This window comes from Lissotriton helveticus, chromosome 10 (assembly GCF_964261635.1).
Source record: "Lissotriton helveticus chromosome 10, aLisHel1.1, whole genome shotgun sequence".
Lineage (NCBI taxonomy): Eukaryota > Metazoa > Chordata > Amphibia > Caudata > Salamandridae > Lissotriton > Lissotriton helveticus.
The window spans coordinates 436326004-436344790 of record NC_136071.1 but is presented as its reverse complement, the minus strand read 5'-3'; the positions used below and the strand labels follow the sequence as shown (position 1 = coordinate 436344790).

The 18787-nt window shown below is 46.2% G+C and overlaps 1 protein-coding gene across 4 annotated transcripts in view; it reads right to left on the bottom strand.

Moving 5' to 3' along the window:
- CFAP70 (cilia and flagella associated protein 70) overlaps positions 1-18787 on the bottom strand; it is a 1288671-nt gene that overhangs the window by 1070751 nt on the left and 199133 nt on the right. The gene's annotated exons all lie outside the window — the stretch shown is intronic.

Sequence of the window (18787 nt, the reverse complement as noted above, 5' to 3'; positions counted from 1 at the left end):
TTAGCTCTCATATAGGTCCCTTATAAAAGGCACCCGTGGTACCAAGATCCTTGAGGTTAAAGAGGGTCTCTAAGGGCTACAGCATGAATGTTGCCACCCTAAGGGACCCTTCACAAAGCACAGGCACACTTCCACGGCAACCTGTGTGTCTTGGTGCAAACAAAACTGAAGAGTCGACATAGCACACATCCCTGTGTGCCATACCCATAGACACTGCATGAGATACAGGTAAGACACCACTCTAGCAAGCCTTAGCCCTATGGCATGGAGCACTCTATCTCCTGTTAGGGCATTTCTGCATGAGCAGATATGCCCCTGCACTATTCTTGTTGATTCCTGGAAATTGTAAGTGACCAGGGAAGCCATAATATGTAAATGGACTGGACACTCATCATTACGAGTTCGCCAGCTCCATGATGACTTCACTGAAATATGGGATGTTTGGTACCAACCATCTCAGCATAATAACCTGCACTGATTCCTGTGTCAGATTTATTAAAAAGTGCACACAGAGGGCCCCTTAGAGGGGTTCCCTGAAACCTACCAATCCTTAGTGTGGTAATCGACTGGACTGAGCCAGCCTGCTACCAGCAGACAGTGTTTTGACCTCACGGGGAGTGTGCCTTTGACCTCTGAGGCCGAAAACAATGCCTTTCCTGGGTGGAGGTGTTCACACCTCCCCATGGTCTGGAACTGCCATCGGTGGCGGGGTGATTCAAATGCCTTGCTGCCTTTTTAATGCAACCCCAGCCTCTCCTTTTAGACGGAGCAGGCCCCCTTCCAGTCCTCATTCACATTTTTGGTGGGAGGACAGGCAGGAACACACAGAAAGAATAGGAGGTGTGCCCTCTCTGCCAACTCCACCCCTCAGGTGCTGAAGGCAAGGTGAAGTACACTTTTCAGTGCCCACCATCTTGAAGATGGTGGGATTCCTCCAATCAGGATTAGGGATATGCCCACCCCCACCCCCAAGTGGGGTGAGCATTTAAGGGTGTAGTCACCCTTAAGGTAGGCAGCCCATTGGCTCCTACCTGGCACAACCTTTAAATGCCCCTAAATTGAGTGCTTTGGTGCCTCCCTGAGTCCTGCGCTAACTTCCTAAGAAGATCAGTAAAGAGTTGCACCAGCAGAAAAGACTGCAGACACCAACTGACTTGGCCCCAGCCCTGCCAGTCTATTTGAAGCCCTTGATGATCCTGTGCCAGAAAATGACCTGTCCTGCAGCCCAGCTACCTCCAAAGCTTTGGGAAGACTTCCTGCCTTCAACAAAGATCAAGACTCCCCAGAACAGTGGACCTGTTCACCAAGGAACCACAAAGCGTGCTCCCTCTGCACCCGATGCCTCCGGCACAAGTCCAGGAGGCCCACTGGTTTCAGAAAAGTTTTCCAGCGCTCCAGAGCCCGAGTCGGCTGTGAGCTGACCTCTCCTGGACTCCTTGACGTCGCCTGCAGCCTCTGGAAGAAAAAAACCCCAACCATGACCTGTTCAGGTAAACCATTTCCGACACCAAAAGGCACCCCTGCACCTGACTGTCCCGGGTCTTGGTGAAGAGGACAAAAGGTGTCCTACGTCCCCAAGCAGTGCAACTTACCTCTGCAGCTATAGGTTTTCTTCGATCGGCCTCCTGGTCTGAGCCTGTAGGCTGTTTCGGATTGTGGCTGTCTCCATTGCTTTGCATTGGGCCCCCGATGATGTGTTGGCACCCAGCACCTGGCAGCCCCGGTGTCTCTGATGTTATAGCATTGGTGCTGCTTTGGGCCCCATCCAGTGCTTGCTTCAGCCCCTGCAGACTTGCCCACCAAGCTGCCGCTCCTTGTCTGTAAGCAGCCTCTGACCGATTGCCCCAACTCCCACTGATTTGCATTGAGCGCCGACTTCGAATTTGCACTGGTCTTGCACTGTTGGTGTTGAACTGAATGTTATGTTATGTTATATACATTTATATCGCGCACGGCTACTCAAGAGTGTCCCGGCGCCGAAGCCCAAAAAAACGGTGAGGAGCTGAAAGTAACTGTAAATTTAGGTGAACAGCAAAGTTTTCCTAAACAGTCTGGGATATTGAGTGTTGCGCAACTCGAATGGAATGGAATTCCACGCCACAGCCGCCCTGAAAGACAGGGAGTTGCCTCCCACTCTTGCAAGACGAAAGCGGGGGATCACTGGCAGACATTGCGAGGCTGAACACAGATGTCTACGTGGAGTATAGAAACAAAAAGTTTCCTAAGATAGAGCGGGCCAGATCCATGGAGTGCTGTGTGGGACAAAGTAAGGGCTTTGAATTTGACTCGTTGTGCCACGGGAAGCCAATGCAGATCAAGCAAGTGTTATTTTACGCTAGATCTGCCAGGGATGTTAAGCAAAGATCTGTCCGCCGCATTTTGTATAACGTGGAGTCTCTTCAACTGGTATCCTGGCAGGCCGATGTACAGTGTTGGCATAATCAAGGAGAGTAAGAATCAATGCACGGATGCCCATCTCCTTGGCTGCCCTGGGTAGCAAAGGCAGGAACTTTCTAAGAGATGTCAATGAGCCATAGCACTGGCCTGCTAATTTCTTTCTTTGTGTGGAGTACCGGAGATTCTCATTGAACTAGATTCCCAAGTACTTGACTGCCTGACCAGTAGAGCTAGGTAGAGGGTAGTCTGTTGGCCAAAGAGCCTCCCTGAACTGAGGAGGAAAAGATTCATATAGAAGAACGTCCGACTTATCCTCGTTGCACTTAAGCTGAGCCAATGCCAACCATTTAAAAACTGCAGTGATAGAGTTTTTAGCCTGGACTGGGGATGTATCTGTATCCCTCTAGGTAAAGAGGAGCTGTGTGTCATCCGCATAGGCAATGATCTTTTCTCCCAGCTCTTCGGCAAGATAAATCAAGGGGGTGACATATAAATTAAAAAGAAGAGGGCTCAGAGTAGAGCCCTGTGGCACTCCAGTAGTCACCTTTCGAGGGGCCGAGGAGAACAGAGGTAGCCATACTTGCTGTGATCTATCCTCTAAAAATGACTTAAGCCATTGCCATGCTAGACCAGTGACACCAATATTTGAGAGACTGGCTAATAGCTGAGAGTGTGGCACCGTATCGAAGGTGGCAGAAAGGTCTAATAAAATCAGAGCCGCTCTGCCACCAGCATCTAAGCACTCTCTAATAGCTTCTGAAATTTCCACTAGCGCTATCTCTGTGCTATATAAGGCTCTGAATCCAGGTTGGACTGGATGGAGCACGCCAGCTGTTCCGACAAAATTGGCGAACTGTTTGAAGACCGCTTTCTCGCACACTTTGGCCACCGCCGGAAGAAGGGAGATAGGACAAAAGCTAGCAGGAGCGGAAGCATCCAGAGATGGCTTTTTAAGTAAAGGAAGAAGTTTGGCCTGCTTCCACTCTTGTGGAACAGTGGCGGTCTGGAGGGACATGTTAATAAGACTGTTAACCTCCAAGTTTACCACCTCTGCAGCAGCGGCTAGCAACCAAGCCAAACAAGGATCAGCCAGGGAACCCGATTTCAATGATTTGAGGATAGTCAGTGTATCTTGAGGAGCAACAAAAGAAAATTCGGTCAAAGAAGGAGATGATCTGGAAACCAATGAGCTGGATCTGGAAATATTCGGGAGGGATGGCCTTGCCTGACCTGAACCTTTCCTAATACTGACCTTAACTTCCGAAGACCAGTCTTGTAAGCCGATGTTATCCCTAAGTATGCTCAAAGTTTTTTTCCTCCCATAGGTTAACATTGCAGAGTCTAAAAATTTAACTGTGTCCATTTTTGAAACTGAAAAGTATTTGTATTGAAAAAATGAACTTACATATGATAGAGTTCTGTGGTTCTTCAAAATAAATATAACCATGTATTATTTCTAGAAATTGGCCGGGGATTTAGTAATTGAGTGTGTGTCTCATTTATTACCACTGTGTGTACAACAAATGCTTAACACTACTCTCTGATTAACCTAACTGCTCGCCCACACTACCACAAAAGAGAGCATTAGTATTATCTACTTTAACCTTTGTAAGCATTTGTGGATCCACTGGACTCTCTGCACACTATACCTCTTCTTGGTATCGTATATCCAGAACCAGCTTCCTACAATGGCTGAATAAAGCTATATCACCATTCAATGGCCACCTACATCTAATATATGCAGAGTCTCACTGTGAGTGCTCTCTTATTTCCATTTCCTTTGGGGCTGTTAACGTCATGGGTTTGGTGCTCTTCACCTGGAGACTCCACCTGCTAAAAGTAACTCTGGTTTCTAGGTGAAATACTGCAGTGAGGGGAAGGGCAGAAATGAAGAGAAGCCAGGGAAATAAGTGCCAGAATTAATGATCTGGTTCCTCCGGTAATTCCCGATTTCTCTGGGGACCGTCATGATAACCCTGGTATTGATAACCCCAGAAGTCAGATTTACCAAGCATTAACTGAGCAGCTTCGGAATAAAGACAACAATTCAGTTTTACATTAAGATTGTAGGTGTTGTCTATTACTCACCAATCCATTATGGATTTTAAGCAGATGTATGACAGTACAACGCGATCATTTTGATCGCGGTACTTTACATCGCGGTTTTTACAACGCAAGTCGTTACAACGACTTGCGATGGAGGGCGCTGGATTGAGGATTAATATAATTTTCTATTACAACTCAAGCCCACGTAACAGTAGGGAAGGTGTTGGAATATAAAATCACTATTCCTTAACCAAGAGCGCCATCCAGCGCAAGTCGTTGTAATGACTTGCGTTGTAATGGCTGCATGGTAAAAGTCGTGCGGTGTAAATACCGCGTTGTAAACGATGTTTCCCATTTTAACCCCTTGTCTGCTAGCCACATTCCCCCGCTGTGCTGGGGGAGGGGGAGCGCGCGCAGCGCCCAGGTGCTCATGACGAGCTCAGTTCGTCATGAGCCACGGTGGTCGTGTGCTCATGACGAGCTGAGCTCGTCATGACCACACCCGTTTCTTTAGAACGCTCGCACAGCCGGGGAATTTGCCCAGCGTGCGAGCGTTCTAAAGGTCATGACGAGCTCAGCTCGTCATGAGCACACGGGAACCGTGGCTTATGACGAGCTCAGCTCATCATGAGCATGGGAGGGGTTAAGCATATATTTACCATTAGTTGGCTCTCATTTAAATTAAGTTACCTGTGGTGTATTGATATAGCATTTAAGTTAATCTTTACCAGCAATCTAATTTTTAAGCAGTGGTGTAAATGAAAATAGTCCACTCATTCTGATGTCATTAACTCAACTCTTATTTCTTAAACAGAAACACATTTATTAATATTGTAATTGTGCTGTACAGCATGCTGGACAGCATTCTGCAAGTACCAGAGAACAGAGGGAGGGTAATACACTTATGAACAATTAGCAAAGCGAGCCTAGAGACCTGATATATTACATGGTAGATGTAGCTATGAACCCTACCAAGTAACTAAGGAGTTGTGCCTAAACTCAGATCTCAAGCACTTCTGCCAAGACCCCAGCCACGGCCTTCCAGAAGGAGATGCTCAAAGTAAATCACTCATTTTAAATAATTTAAATCATTCATTTGTCGATCCAAACAGCATATATTTTATTGTTACATGAATTTTGTACTGCCCAGTACTCACACATTCCTTGGCATTGTGGTGAATTATGACTCTCAGAGAACCAATCTACTGTTTGCAGGTTTAGCCTTCTAATAACAGGCATTGTTGTAATACAAAGAAGCTGGTCATGTGATCTTTGAACTGACTTAATGGCGTGTAGAATTATCCTGTAGGTTTTCGTATAGGCATCATTCCATTTCTAAGTCTAAGATGTTAGACGGTGGCCCACAGAAATAGGCAATTGACAGCAACAAAATCCAATCAAGGACCAGCATACATCAATCACCACCTGAGCTTCCACCAAATCTCTGACACCTGCGTTTCACCTCCGTCTCCCTTGCTCACATCCACTCGCATCCGCCAAAGCAAAAGTGGAGGAGGCTCCTTCTCCTACCTTGTCACGAAGGCCTAGAACAGCCTTCCCTTCCTCCTATGGACCTGGATACCATTGTGGTTGAATAGCAGCATTTTATACATTCTGATTGATTAATTAATTAAAAACCACTAGTGGCGTCTAATGTTTGTAGAGCCAGGGCAAAGTAGTCACCACCAAATCAATAGATCCAGTCAACTGTGAAAATGGTTATGATCACTTAGATTCAGCACGATTTAAGCCTTTTCCTTGCTAGTGTAAAAGAGAGATGATAAAGTTATGTGAATATTAGCAAAACCCCTAGCAAAAATTTTAAAATCATAATTTAATAATGATATAGGTCTAAACCCCTCAAATAGCGTAGGCTTACGTAGAAGGGTAGTTATTGCCTGAGCTCAGGTGTCTCAGTGTTTATTACGTGACAGAAGACTTCTTTGGTAGAATTGCTGATGGAGGATATTTGAATCCAAGACCGTACCCTTTTTGCACAATATTCAGAACTAATTTGTGGCTGGTTATAGTTTTGTACTCTTCCAGGTAAGATGTACACCCCACCGGAGTGGGTAACGGATCAGAGGAAAATGGCAACCCATTGTTTAACATCGGTGGCTGGTTTAGGGGCTGGGGCAAATTGTAGGTGACCTCCTCTGCCTCTGGATTGATGCCTCTGCTGTTGTTGCATTTGACCTTGAGGCCAGTGAGGGATTTGAACCTTATCAGTGGTTGTAAGGTCTGTAGGGATGTTCCCTATCTTCTTTTTTTTCTTGAACCTAACCATCTGTTTTCACGTTAGACATCTCGACCTAAGAATTTGAGACAAATAATGTGTTGCCTGACAACAGAAGTTTTAAAATCCTTGTTGCGATTCAGGTTTCAGTCCAGTGAGTCTGAGCCAAGATGAGCGATGTAAGGACAAATGATGACAGTATCTATAGGCTGCTCCATGGGCTGTAACAGCTGCAGCACTGATGCCTTGATTGGATAGCAGCATGCCTTTGGTCATGATTTATTTGACATCTTAATGTCAGTCTCTTGGTAATGCATCTATGAACTGCTGTAGACAATCCTAGAGCAATCTATCATACCTCCCTAGGAGTGTAGAAGAGCTTGCTGCTTTCATAGTGGTGGTGGATGGGCCATATATAGTCCTTCCCACCAAATCCATTTTTTTGTTTTCCTTACCTGGAGGAAATTTAGAAGAAGGTGCTCAGGCGTTAAACCTGCCAGCGGCTAATACAGTAACGGAGACGTGTATAGGATACGAGCAGAGGAACAACAGATCCAGATCAGGACGTCTGCATTTGTTCTGTAGAGAAGAAGAAGCTGCCTTGACAAGGTCTATGGCAGGTTTAATGAGATTTGGGACCAAAACTATTACTGGCCTTGACGCACATCACCAATGCAATGTCGAAAAAAATTACAGACGTAGAGATAGTAGTACGTGGGAGAGGGATACTTAATTTGTTGGAACCTCTGAAAACGACCTCCGGGAAGGTATTGATGTTGTCAATAGGAGATATCCTCACTGGAGGAGAGTCTGTTAGAGAAGATGACTATCGTCTAGTGGACGAGGTTGTGTGGTAGGACCATGAGGACTTCAATCGGGATGTGGAATCCGGTATCAATCAATTAATCAGGATTTATAAAGCGTGGCAAATCACCTGTGTGTGTCCCAAGGCACTGGAGTTGCTAGCGCTTCATGGAGAAAGCAGTTAAAAACTAGGCAAATGCGAGAGGAAACACTAAAAAAAACAGGGGGATGGAAAGAGAAAGCAGTAAAAAATGAGGGCCAAGCAGGAGAAAGCACTCAGAAAAATGGGGAAAAGGACAAAGAAAGCAGTTAAAAAACAAGGCAAAAGCATTAGAAAGTACTCAAAAACACAGGGGAGATGAAGGAGAAAATAGTAAAAAAAAAGAGACAAAAGAAGGAGAAAGCACTCAGAAAAACAGGGAGGTAGCAGAATGGCAGAGCAGAAAGGGAGAACTAGGCCTAGTCTACGTCTTGAAGGAGAAAGTCTGGGTGACCTGGAATGGTAATGCAATGGTGAGACCTCGAATTTGACCGAGACCTATGGGGAGGTCTCGTATGTCAGAATCGAAACATGGAACAACTTGGTGGAGGTGCCACTGAAGCAGGTAGCTATGGAGGCCAAGAAGGTGTGGATGGAAGAATTTCCAGAGCAATTACCGGTTGAGGAGGAGGCGTAGGAGCCTTCATAGGTGGCTGAGGAGGTAGAGAAGGAGGTGGCGTTGCTGGTAAAGAAGGTGAATCCATAATGATGACTGGAGAGAAGGACTTGAAGGTGAATATGCCATGGAGTACTCAGAGCTTGATATGGAAGGAAGCTTTCATGCTTTCACCCCAAAAAGTCACTTCTCCACTTATTTTATGTACTTTAGGAATGTCTCAAAGTCAAATTACATCATGACATCAATGAACCTCTCAACATCGATAGTCTCCTTCTTCGAGATGTCATATGTGCCCTCAACGACGAGCGTGTAGGTGATGTACATCTTCTCCGTATTGACATCCTCAACATCGAATGGAACATAGTTTCTCACTTTGCTTTCTCTTTTGGAGCCCCCCAGCAAGAGTCCTGAGAGAGAGTAATTTGATGGCATTAGTAGAGGGAGAAGGCTCTCCTCACCCTTCAAATATGTCTCCAGGGAAGGATTCCTGCCTTTTCCGCATTTCTTTTAGTCCACAAAGGCAACTGTTTTGACACACTCTCAGGGTGCTGCTTTGACAGCATTTTCTGGGGCCATGTGAATCTGGCAGGATACAGATATGATTGTCTGTTCTAGCCATTTTTCTGCCACAATCTGAAGAGTTTCCAAAAAGAAATGCAAAAAAGAAAAATATTTCCAGTTAGGGAAATATGTAAAAGCATTCTTAGTCCTTAGGGAATTCAATTGAACCAATTTTTAAAACATTTCTGAAGTCTTTTTGATGAAAGACAGTCTTAAAAAGGCTGAGCGCAGTATTCCAAGATCCTATCAGCAGGAGTCTGAAAAAATAACTGGGTTAACTGCCACCTATAGTGCATGATGGGAGCAGCTCCAACACCCACGAACCACGCACGCAACCTAGGATTCATCCTCGACTCCTCCCTCTCCATGTCGTAGCAGGGCAATTCCATCTCCTCCACCTGCTACAACACCCTCGGCATGCTTCGCAGGATCTACAAGTGTATCCCGACTGAAACAAGAAGAACAGTGACCCAAGCCCTCGCCAGCAGCAGGCTAGACTACGGCAACACACTCTACGCAGGAATCCCGGCCAAACACCTGCAACGACTACAACGCATTCAGCACTTCAGCCCGACTGATCCTCAACGTCCCCCGCCGCAGCCACATCTCCCCCCACCTCAGAGACCTGCACTGGCTCCCCATCAACAAGAGGATCACCTTCAAACTCTTCACCCATGCATACAAAGCACTCCACAACACGGGACCAGCATCTTCTAGACCCCCGCCCGCCAGCTCCGCTCCGCCAGCCACGCCCTTGCCGCCGTCCCGCGCATCCAACGAACAACCTCCGGTGGCAGATCCTTCTCCTTCCTCGCTGCAAAACCTGGAACACCCTCCCCACCCATCTACGGCAGACACAGGACCTGCTCACCTTCAGAAGGCTCCTCAAGACCTGGCTCTTCGAGCAGTAGCAGTAGCAGCACCCCCTCCCCCCCCTCAGCACCTTGAGACCCTCACAGGGAAGTAGCGCGCTTTACAAATTCACTGATTGATTTATTGATGATGGGACACTGGTGGTCATGGTGTCCTTAAAGGGGCAGTGTTCCATTGTCATTCTAACATAGCTGCAGCCTATACAGTCAAATTGTTCTATCCTTCCCTTCATTTATTCACTTTAAAACATAACAAAAAGGGTTTGTGAATGACGTTAATAAAATGCCACTTTACCTTCTTTTGGTACCTTTAAAGGCTGTATGTAAAGTAAATTAATGGTATAGGCCATGTAGTCTGTTTTAGGCTACTAACTTAGACATTTGTGTCACATCTACTTCCTGACCGTTCCGAAGTAAGGAGATGATCAGTGCAAAATGTAACTTTGGAAAAACTCCTCTGGGGTCCCACACGTGGGCGGGACAATTCATCGCCTATGAAGGAGAAAGGGACGTTTCCAAAGTTTCTTTAAGTTCTGCAATCTTATCCAGAAAAAAGACTGAAAGGTTATCACAGATCTGTTGGACAGGAGGTATACCCTGTGAGCACATCAAGTGCTGGGATAAGTCTCTAACATTATTGAAGATTTCATGCTGCAAATTACTGGCTGCCATAATTTTAAAAGTAAAAAGGCATCACTGTGCCACTCAAATAACCATGTGATAGAGCCTGATAGCTGACCTATACACATTTTTATCTTTTTGATGATAAGTGGACCTCCACTTGCCCTCTAACAGTTTGCAACGTACTTTTTCTACTCATAGCTCCTCCGAGTACCAAAGAAAGGAGGGCTGCTCCCCATGAGAATCAGATTAGTAAGGGGGGGGGCAATTCCATCAAGTTATTTCATTATCCAGTTATAAAAGCTCAAGGCACCATTGGACATATCATTCTCCAAGTCAAATGTGGTGTTTATGAGAGATTCACTAAGCACATTCTGGAAGACTATAGTTAGACAAAGGGCACAACCAAGAGTGCAGATTGTACTTAAACCCTCTCATATAGGTCCCTTATAAAAGGCACCCGTGGTACCAAGATCCTTGAGGTTAAAGAGGGTCTCTAAGGGCTACAGCATGAATGTTGCCACCCTAAGGGACCCTTCACAAAGCACAGGCACACTTCCACGGCAACCTGTGTGTCTTGGTGCAAACAAAACTGAAGAGTCGACATAGCACACATCCCTGTGTGCCTTACCCATAGACACTGCATGAGATACAGGTAAGACACCACTCTAGCAAGCCTTAGCCCTATGGCATGGAGCACTCTATCTCCTGTTAGGGCATTTCTGCATGAGCAGATATGCCCCTGCACTATTCTTGTTGATTCCTGGAAATTGTAAGTGACCAGGGAAGCCATAATATGTAAATGGACTGGACACTCATCATTACGAGTTCCCCAGCTCCATGATGACTTCACTGAAATATGGGATGTTTGGTACCAACCATCTCAGCATAATAACCTGCACTGATTCCTGTGTCAGATTTATTAAAAAGTGCACACAGAGGGCCCCTTAGAGGGGTCCCCTGAAACCTACCAATCCTTAGTGTGGTAATCGACTGGACTGAGCCAGCCTGCTACCAGCAGACAGTGTTTTGACCTCACGGGGAGTGTGCCTTTGACCTCTGAGGCCGAAAACAATGCCTTTCCTGGGTGGAGGTGTTCACACCTCCCCATGGTCTGGAACTGCCATCGGTGGCGGGGTGATTCAAATGCCTTGCTGCCTTTTTAATGCAACCCCAGCCTCTCCTTTTAGAGGGAGCAGGCCCCCTTCCAGTCCTCATTCACATTTTTGGTGGGAGGACAGGCAGGAACACATAGAAAGAATAGGAGGTGTGCCCTCTCTGCCAACTCCACCCCTCAGGTGCTGAAGGCAAGGTGAAGTACACTTTTCAGTGCCCACCATCTTGAAGATGGTGGGATTCCTCCAATCAGGATTAGGGATATGCCCACCCCCACCCCCAAGTGGGGTGAGCATTTAAGGGTGTAGTCACCCTTAAGGTAGGCAGCCCATTGGCTCCTACCTGGCACAACCTTTAAATGCCCCTAAATTGAGTACTTTGGTGCCTCCCTGAGTCCTGCGCTAACTTCCTAAGAAGATCAGTAAAGAGTTGCACCAGCAGAAAAGACTGCAGACACCAACTGACTTGGCCCCAGCCCTGCCAGTCTATTTGAAGCCCTTGATGATCCTGTGCCAGAAAATGACCTGTCCTGCAGCCCAGCTACCTCCAAAGCTTTGGGAAGACTTCCTGCCTTCAACAAAGATCAAGACTCCCCAGAACAGTGGACCTGTTCACCAAGGAACCGCAAAGCGTGCTCCCGCTGCACCCGATGCCTCCGGCACAAGTCCAGGAGGCCCACTGGTTTCAGAAAAGTTTTCCAGCGCTCCAGAGCCCGAGTCGGCCGTGAGCTGACCTCTCCTGGACTCCTTGACGTCGCCTGCAGCCTCTGGAAGAAAAAACCCCCAACCATGACCTGTTCAGGTAAACCATTTCCGACACCAAAAGGCACCCCTGCACCTGACTGTCCCGGGTCTTGGTGAAGAGGACAAAAGGTGTCCTACGTCCCCAAGCAGTGCAACTTACCTCTGCAGCTATAGGTTTTCTTCGATCGGCCTCCTGGTCTGAGCCTGTAGGCTGTTTCGGATTGTGGCTGTCTCCATTGCTTTGCATTGGGCCCCCGATGCTGTGTTGGCACCCAGCACCTGGCCGCCCCGGTGTCTCTGATGTTATAGCATTGGTGCTGCTTTGGGCCCCATCCAGTGCTTGCTTCAGCCCCTGCAGACTTGCCCACCAAGCTGCCGCTCCTTGTCTGTAAGCAGCCTCTGACCGATTGCCCCAACTCCCACTGATTTGCATTGAGCGCCGACTTCGAATTTGCACTGGTCTTGCACTGTTGGTGTTGAACTGAATGTTATGTTATGTTATATACATATATATCGCGCACGGCTACTGAAGAGTGTCCCGGCGCCGAAGCCCAAAAAAACGGTGAGGAGCTGAAAGCAACTGTAAATTTAGGTGAACAGCAAAGTTTGCCTAAACAGTCTGGGATATTGAGTGTTGCGCAACTCGAATGGAATGGAATTCCACGCCACAGCCGCCCTGAAAGACAGGGAGCTGCCTCCCACTCTTGCAAGACGAAAGCGGGGGATCACTGGCAGACATTGCGAGGCTGAACACAGATGTCTACGTGGAGTATAGAAACAAAAAGTTTCCTAAGATAGAGCGGGCCAGATCCATGGAGTGCTGTGTGGGACAAAGTAAGGGCTTTGAATTTGACTCGTTGTGCCACGGGAAGCCAATGCAGACCAAGCAAGTGTTATTTTACGCTAGATCTGCCAGGGATGTTAAGCAAAGATCTGTCCGCCGCATTTTGTATAACGTGGAGTCTCTTCAACTGGTATCCTGGCAGGCCGATGTACAGTGTTGGCATAATCAAGGAGAGTAAGAATCAATGCACGGATGCCCATATCCTTGGCTGCCCTGGGTAGCAAAGGCAGGAACTTTCTAAGAGATGTCAATGAGCCATAGCACTGGCCTGCTAATTTCTTTCTTTGCGTGGAGAACTGGAGATTCTCATTGAACTAGATTTCCAAGTTCTTGACTGCCTGACCAGTAGAGCTAGGTAGAGGGTAGTCTGTTGGCCAAAGAGCCTCCCTGAACTGAGGAGGAAAAGATTCATATAGAAGAACGTCCGACTTATCCTCGTTGCACTTAAGCTGAGCCAATGCCAACCATTTAAAAACTGCAGTGATAGAGTTTTTAGCCTGGACTGGGGATGTATCTGTATCCCTCCAGGTAAAGAGGAGCTGGGTGTCATCCGCATAGGCAATGATCTTTTCTCCCAGCTCTTCGGCAAGATAAATCAAGGGGGTGACATATAAATTAAAAAGAAGAGGGCTCAGAGTAGAGCCCTGTGGCACTCCAGTAGTCACCTTTCGAGGGGCCGAGGAGAACAGAGGTAGCCATACTTGCTGTGATCTATCCTCTAAAAATGACTTAAGCCATTGCCATGCTAGACCAGTGACACCAATATTTGAGAGACTGGCTAATAGCTGAGAGTGTGGCACCATATCGAAGGTGGCAGAAAGGTCTAATAAAATCAGAGCCGCTCTGCCACCAGCATCTAAGCACTCTCTAATAGCTTCTGAAATTTCCACTAGCGCTATCTCTCTATATGTGGCTCTGAATCCAGGTTGGACTGGATGGAGCACGCCAGCTGTTTCGACAAAATTGGCGAGCTGTTTGAAGACCGCTTTCTCGCACACTTTGGCCACCGCCGGAAGAAGGGAGATAGGACAAAAGCTAGCAGGAGCGGAAGCATCCAGAGATGGCTTTTTAAGTAAAGGAAGAAGTTTGGCCTGCTTCCACTCTTGTGGAACAGTGGCGGTCTGGAGGGACATGTTAATAAGACTGTTAACCTCCAAGTTTACCACCTCTGCAGCAGCGGCTAGCAACCAAGCCAAACAAGGATCAGCCAGGGAGCCCGATTTCAATGATTTGAGGATAGTCAGTGTATCTTGAGGAGCAACAAAAGAAAATTCGGTCAAAGAAGGAGATGATCTGGAAACCAATGAGCTGGATCTGGAAATATTCGGGAGGGATGGCCTTGCCTGACCTGAACCTTTCCTAATACTGACCTTAACTTCCGAAGACCAGTCTTGTAAGCCGATGTTATGCCTAAGTATGCTCAAAGTTTTTTTCCTCCCATAGGTTAACATTGCAGAGTCTAAAAATTGAACTGTGTCCATTTTTGAAACTGAAAAGTATTTGTATTGAAAAATGAACTTACATATGATAGAGTTCTGTGGTTCTTCAAAATAAATATAACCATGTATTATTTCTAGAAATTGGCCGGGGATTTAGTAATTGAGTGTGTGTCTCATTTATTACCACTGTGTGTACAACAAATGCTTAACACTACTCTCTGATTAACCTAACTGCTCGCCCACACTACCACAAAAGAGAGCATTAGTATTATCTACTTTAACCTTTGTAAGCATTTGTGGATCCACTGGACTCTCTGCACACTATATCTCTTCTTGGTATCGTATATCCAGAACCAGCTTCCTACAATGGCTGAATAAAGCTATATCACCATTCAATGGCCACCTACATCTAATATATGCAGAGTCTCACTGTGAGTGCTCTCTTATTTCCATTTCCTTTGGGGCTGTTAACGTCATGGGTTTGGTGCTTTCCACCTGGAGACTCCACCTGCTAAAAGTAACTCTGGTTTCTAGGTGAAATACTGCAGTGAGGGGAAGGGCAGAAATGAAGAGAAGCCAGGGAAATAAGTGCCAGAATTAATGATCTGGTTCCTCCGGTAATTCCCGATTTCTCTGGGGACCGTCATGATAACCCTGGTATTGATAACCCCAGAAGTCAGATTTACCAAGCATTAACTGAGCAGCTTCGGAATAAAGACAACAATTCAGTTTTACATTAAGATTGTAGGTGTTGTCTATTACTCACCAATCCATTATGGATTTTAAGCAGATGTATGACAGTACAACGCGATCATTTTGATCGCGGTACTTTACATCGCGGTTTTTACAACGCAAGTCGTTACAACGACTTGCGATGGAGGGCGCTGGATTGAGGATTAATATAATTTTCTATTCCAACTCAAGCCCACGTAACAGTAGGGAAGGTGTTGGAATATAAAATCACTATTCCTTAACCAAGAGCGCAATCCAGCGCAAGTCGTTGTAATGACTTGCGTTGTAATGGCTGCATGGTAAAAGTCGTGCGGTGTAAATACCGCATTGTAAACGATGTTTCCCATTTTAACCCCTTGTCTGCTAGCCACATTCCCCCGCTGTGCTGGGGGAAGGGGAGCGCGCGTAGCGCCCAGGTGCTCATGACGAGCTCAGTTCGTCATGAGCCACGGTGGTCAGGTGCTCATGACGAGCTGAGCTCGTCATGACCACACCCGTTTCTTTAGAACGCTCGCACAGCCGGGGAATTTGCCCAGCGGGCGAGCGTTCTAAAGGTCATGACGAGCTCAGCTCGTCATGAGCACACGGAAACCGTGGCTTATGACGAGCTCAGCTCATCATGAGCATGGGAGGGGTTAAGCATATATTTACCATTAGTTGGCTCTCATTTAAATTAAGTTACCTGTGGTGTATTGATATAGCATTTAAGTTAATCTTCCCAGCAATCTACTTTTTAAGCAGTGGTGTAAATGAAAATAGTCCACTCATTCTGATGTCATTAACTCAACTCTTATTTCTTAAACAGAAACACATTTATTAATATTGTAATTGTGCTGTACAGCATGCTGGACAGCATTCTGCAAGTACCAGAGAACAAACAGAGGGAGGGTAATACACTTATGAACAATTAGCAAAGCCAGCCTAGAAACCTGATATGTTACATGATAGATGTAGCTATGAACCCTACCAAGTAACTAAGGAGTTGAGCCTAAACTCAGATCTCTAGCACTTCTGCCAAGACCCCAGCAACGGCCTTCCAGAAGGAGATGCTCAAAGTAAATCACTCATTTTAAATAATTTAAATCATTCATTTGTCGATCCAAACAGCATATATTTTATTGTTACATGAATTTTGTACTGCCCAGTACTCACACATTCCTTGGCATTGTGGTGAATTATGACTCTCAGAGAACCAATCTACTGTTTGCAGGTTTAGCCTTCTAATAACAGGCATTGTTGTAATACAAAGAAGCTGGTCATGTGATCTTTGAACTGACTTAATGGCGTGTAGAATTATCCTGTAGGTTTTCGTATAGGCATCATTCCATTTCTAAGTCTAAGATGTTAGACGGTGGCCCACAGAAATAGGCAATTGACAGCAACAAAATCCAATCAAGGACCAGCATACATCAATCACCACCTGAGCTTCCACCAAATCTCTGACACCTGCGTTTCACCTCCGTCTCCCTTGCTCACATCCACTCGCATCCGCCAAAGCAAGAGTGGAGGATGCTCCTTCTCCTACCTTGTCACGAAGGCCTAGAACAGCCTTCCCTTCCTCCTATGGACCTGGATACCATTGTGGTTGAATAGCAGCATTTTATACATTCTGATTGATTAATTAATTAAAAACCACTAGTGGCGTCTAATGTTTGTAGAGCCAGGGCAAAGTAGTCACCACCAAATCAATAGATCCAGTCAACTGTGAAAATGGTTATGATCACTTAGATTCAGCACGATTTAAGCCTTTTCCTTGCTAGTGTAAAAGAGAGATGATAAAGTTATGTGAATATTAGCAACACCCCTAGCAAAAATTTTAAAATCATAATTTAATAATGATATAGTTCTAAACCCCTCAAATAGCGTAGGCTTACGTAGAAGGGTAGTTATTGCCTGAGCTCAGGTGTCTGGGTGTTTATTACGTGACAGCAGACTTCTTTGGTAGAATTGCTGATGGAGGATATTTGAATCCAAGACCGCACCCTTTTTGCACAATATTCAGAACTAATTTGTGGCTGGTTATAGTTTTGTACTCTTCCAGGTAAGATGTACACCCCACCGGAGTGGGTAACGGATCAGAGGAAAATGGCAACCCATTGTTTAACATCGGTGGCTAGTTTAGGGGCTGGGGCAAATTGTAGGTGACCTCCTCTGCCTCTGGATTGATGCCTCTGCTGTTGTTGCATTTGACCTTGAGGCCAGTGAGGGATTTGAACCTTATCAGTGGTTGTAAGGTCTGTAGGGATGTTCCCTATCTTCTTTTTTTTCTTGAACCTAACCATCTGTTTTCACGTTAGACATCTCGACCTAAGAATTTGAGACAAATAATGTGTTGCCTGACAACAGAAGTTTTAAAATCCTTGTTGCGATTCAGGTTTTAGTCCAGTGAGTCTGAGCCAAGATGAGCGATGTAAGGACAAATGATGACAGTATCTATAGGCTGCTCCATGGGCTGTAACAGCTGCAGCACTGATGCCTTGATTGGATAGCTACAACAAGTGGTGGTGATGGACAGAGTCTCTGAATTAAGCAGAATGCTCTCACCCAGTCAAGAGATCAGGGCTAGATCCAACACCGTTTTTTAGCTCATTGCACCATCCCAGTTTCAGAACCTGGCTGTATGCAAATTAGTCTGTCCCTGGCCCAGTGCATCATGGGAACAGGGCAGACCAGACTACAAAAGCCAATTCTTACACTGGGAAGGAAACAAGCTTCCGGGGACCGGTTTCTGGCATTTCAGCCGTCTTCGGCCCGGCTTGCTTGAATCCTGATGGTGCAATGAGCAAGGGACTCACATCTGAGTATACCCTTCCACGCTTAGGGTGGACAAAAATATTTACAACAAGGGGTGGTGATGGACAGAGTCTCTGAATTAAGCAGAATACTCTCACCCAGTCAAGAGATCAGGGCTAGATCCAACACAGTTTTTTAGCTCATTGCACCATCCCAGTTTCAGAACCTGGATGTATGCAAATTAGTCTGTCCCTGGCCCAGTGCATCATGGGAACAGGGCAGACCAGACTACAAAAGCCAATTCTTACACTGGGAAGGAAACAAGCTTCCGGGGACCGGTTTCTGGCATTTCAGCCGTCTTCGGCCCGGCTTGCTTGAATCCTGATGGTGCAATGAGCAAGGGACTCACATCTGAGTATACCCTTCCTCGCTTAGGGTGGACAAAAATATTTACAACAAGGGGTGGTGATGGACAGAGTCTCTGAATTAAGCAGAATACTCTCACCCAGTCAAGAGATCAGGGCTAGATCCAACACCGTTTTTTAGCTCATTGCACCATCCCAGTTTCAGAACCTGGATGTATGCAAATTAGTCTGTCCCTGGCCCAGTGCATCATGGGAACAGGGCAGACCAGACTACAAAAGCCAATTCTTACACTGGGAAGGAAACAAGCTTCCGGGGACCGGTTTCTGGCATTTCAGCCGTCTTCGGCCCGGCTTGCTTGAATCCTGATGGTGCAATGAGCAAGGGACTCACATCTGAGTATACCCTTCCACGCTTAGGGTGGACAAAAATATTTACAACAAGGGGTGGTGATGGACAGAGTCTCTGAATTAAGCAGAATACTCTCACCCAGTCAAGAGATCAGGGCTAGATCCAACACCGTTTTTTAGCTAATTGCACCATCCCAGTTTCAGAACCTGGCTGTATGCAAATTAGTCTGTCCCTGGCCCAGTGCATCATGGGAACAGGGCAGACCAGACT